The 3,591-nt window shown below is 40.7% G+C and overlaps 1 protein-coding gene across 1 annotated transcript in view; it reads right to left on the bottom strand.

The window, feature by feature from the left end:
* The window catches only part of SLC22A15 (solute carrier family 22 member 15), a 34,991-nt gene that overhangs the window by 21,131 nt on the left and 10,269 nt on the right, over positions 1-3,591 (bottom strand). The gene's annotated exons all lie outside the window — the stretch shown is intronic.

The raw sequence follows: 3,591 nt of genomic DNA, 5'->3' as shown, positions 1-3,591 counted from the left end.
GGTGGGGGGGGGGGGTAGTGGCAGGAACCCTGTCCTTTAGATAACATTTTGGCTAGATTTCTAGTTCAGTAACTAAAATGCCAACCTTCCCCGCTCCCTCCACAGCCCCGCACCCAACCAGCTGGGGATTTTGGTCCATTGTGAAAGGTTTCTCCCAGATATCCATGCCCCTCGCATCTGAGCAGAGGGCTGGATTCCTCAAGGGGACATCCGATTTTGTGTCGGGTTTTTAGCCTTTCCATCTGTTCGCATATATTTCTAGTACACTTATATTCAAGGTATCCATATTTTCTCTACTAGATTGTGTCATAATTTATGTCCAAACAAAACTATAGATGTTCCTGCATTACAGCCTACCATGCAAGTAGGATTCATTTGGTGGCTTCAAGCAATGTTTCTATTTTTATAAACACTTCTTTATCATAAGAACAGGCAGCATGCCCATTTCCTTTCCCATTGTGCTTATTGCATGCACGCTAAGGGTAACTTTGACCTGCAAAACTATTATTCAGCTTTTTAAACCACTCTAGACTTGCTTTTAAATAAGGGCAGCAAGTTTAAAAATAATGCTGTTTGTTTATAAGCTGTCATGCTGATAATTTCTCTTTTATGCAGATTACATAATAAAAATTTGACACTTTTGGTGCCACTGGCCTCTAAAAAATTAGACATCAGGAACTCCTGTGCTACAGTAGTTTTTTGTCACTTCAAAGATTTACAGGCACTGAAAAGATGAAGTAAAATTCTAGGTAAAGGCTGAGACAGTCTCTGTCCAACAAAAATGACTGTGCTTCTCTGTGTTTATATACCTGTGCCCTGTTCTTGGTTACTGTGTAGGCACTACCATAATAGAAATGATTAAAAGTAATGATCTGAATTTGTTTGCCTGTCTTGGAAGAAAGGCAACATTACCACCGCAGTGATCTTAACTGAGAATTGCACAAGACTTGGTATTTTTTTTGTAAGGTCCAGCTGACAAAATCCTTTAACAAGATGAGTATGTGATGTTTCACTTAAAAAAGTATACACTTTTTAAAACACAAATTTACACTTCGTAAAATGAAAGTATAATCATTTTGTGTGCACCTTCACAACTGAGAAACTCTACAACAAATTAAAGAATAATTCTGAGATTCTTTTTTAAGTCTAAGTTTTTGGGGCCCGACTCATTAATCATGAACCGTTAAGGTTTGTAATAGTGGAAGCAGAACTCTAAGAATGATTTGAATGAGGAATGGCTGGGGAAGTGAAGCAGTGCTGCTGAGAGCTTATTCCAAGATAAGGATGCAGCATGGGAAAAGATACTTAATGCAGGAGGGGAACAGAAAACCAATGCAGCACTGAGATTGACTTTGATGGCCAAGAGAAGGGAAATGTGAGGGAAGAGTGATACAAGGCTTCGAAAATGAAGACAGGAAGTTCTATTATTCTCCGTGAGAATCAGTTCTGCTCATATTTATTATTCACCTCATAGGGTCCTGAAGGTTAGGCAAACTTCATCAGTGTAACAATTATTACCTCCATCAATCACACAGTTCACTTTGTTTCACCTGCAAGTCTCTTCAGTGCCAAAAACCCAGTTTTCATTAGTAAAAGTGCACTGACATCTCAGTTGACTATCGGATCAGCACCAATAAAAGGAGAAATGATGTTATGGGTTATCAGCTTTTTTTTTTGGTCATTGTACCTGATAATTACAGCTTCGTGCCTGGTGCACCCTGGTGAGCATAGTCTGGTCCCCATGCCCCACTGCTGGCCCAAATCCATGGCAGACTACAGGTCCCAGCGAGCAGTGGGAGGGGGCGCCAGGGAATGGTCACAGGGTGCTGTGCTCAGCAACAAAGGGACTGTTACTACCTCCTGGTGTTGCTGCCGTCATGGCAGCACCACGCGTGCAGCCGGGGCCTGAGCACCAGGGCTGCTGCAGAGATGTTGGGCTGCATGCAGGCAGGGTACAGTGCTGCAAAAGGGACATTCTGATTCACTGGGTGCAAAAGCAGCTTCTCCCCAGCAGCTGCAGGAGCTTGGCTGTGTGGGGCCTGCCAGTACTGAGGGAGCAGCTTGCTCCGAGGTTCCAAACACACCCAGCACAGCTGTCTGCACAGGAGTCCACCCCGCCTGCCTGGGACAGCAGCACAGGCTGCGTGGGGAACACAGCTGCAGGTAGGAGCCGTGGGCAAGGGGGCAATGTGTGTGGGAATGAAGTAGTCACTGCCTTCCTCATTGAGGGCCACAGCAGGCAGAAGGCATGTGTGTACGTTTATAAATGCAAAACAAACAAAAAAGTTTATTTATGTCAGTAGTTTAAAATGCCTTGCACTATTACTAAACATCAGTTATTGGATTGATATCGGCCAATATGGTTGATTAATCATCGGCTATCAGTACCGGCCAAAAAAAATATTTATCAGTGCATCCCTACTCATAAGTGAGATACTTACGGACTATGTTTCATCTTTATAGCAGCTCTACATGTTGCAAAAGATCCAATAAAATTTTGCACACAAAGGAATCCTAGAATAAACCTAGAAAGTGTCTATATTGTTCACTGATACTGTTTCTTCTGTATGCTCTCTAACACAATGCACTATCTTATTTACTTTTCCCTACTGATGGTTGCTCTGAATCAGGTTGATGTTTCAATATTTCCTCTTAATATTGTAATTCTCAGATATTTTTCCTGACTAGTTGGCTGATGATTATATTATTTTCCCCAGAAACAGTTCACCAATGGCCTTCTGAATTGCCTTCCCTCTGGTCTTCCTTCCTCCTGCTCCCTAGTCCATTATATAGTGTATTTCCAGCAGAGCTTAAACTATCTGGAAGCTTTGCAATGAACTGCTTTACTGGAGGCAGCAGAAACATGTAATCAAAGCTCACCCATAACCGGGGAGTTGACAGAATGAACTATTTCAGGGACACCATGAAAATAACTTGCTTTGTCTCAGTGCATGTGTCATTCTGAATTACCAGCAATAGGTGAGATGTGCATGCTGTTATAGTTGGTGATACAGCAAAAAGGAATCAAGATGCTTACAAAAAAAATAGCTTCTGAAGCTAATTGTTGCCATGCATTTTTCAAATGGTTCTTGAACAGTCCCCATACCATGCAAAAATACTCAGAAAAACAATTTATACATTAAGAAAATGTTTAAGATATTCTACTTCAAAATAATCAGTGCTTTGTTTCTGTGATCTCCTACAAGAATTATACTCTTGTAAACATCTACTCAGCCTGACATTAATGTGTCTCGCTGGCATACGACGGTTCCTGAATCAACCACAGCTGAAGAAACAGCTTGGGTACAGCAGACTAATTTGCTCTCTAAGAAATGGCTAAAACTTTATTTAACGTATTAAAGTCTTTTTAGTGCTTTTTTCACCCTGTATAAAGCATATCACATCCTATCAGTCTATATAAGCTCTTAGACAAAGTAATATATTAGAATTTTTTTCAGCATAAATTTGGGATGGCTATATTACTAACAGTTGGCAAAATTATAATGGTATTATGAAGATTATCCCAAATAAGTACTGATAAAACCTTTAGACCACATTATTAGGTATTCCATTCAATGATAGATATAGATC

The sequence above is a fragment of the Gavialis gangeticus genome, unplaced genomic scaffold (assembly GCF_001723915.1).
Source record: "Gavialis gangeticus isolate Ggan-Ray unplaced genomic scaffold, GavGan_comp1, whole genome shotgun sequence".
In the NCBI taxonomy this organism is placed as follows: Eukaryota; Metazoa; Chordata; order Crocodylia; family Gavialidae; genus Gavialis; species Gavialis gangeticus.
Note: the sequence above shows the minus strand (reverse complement) of the source record. Positions and strands in the feature narration are given on the sequence as shown.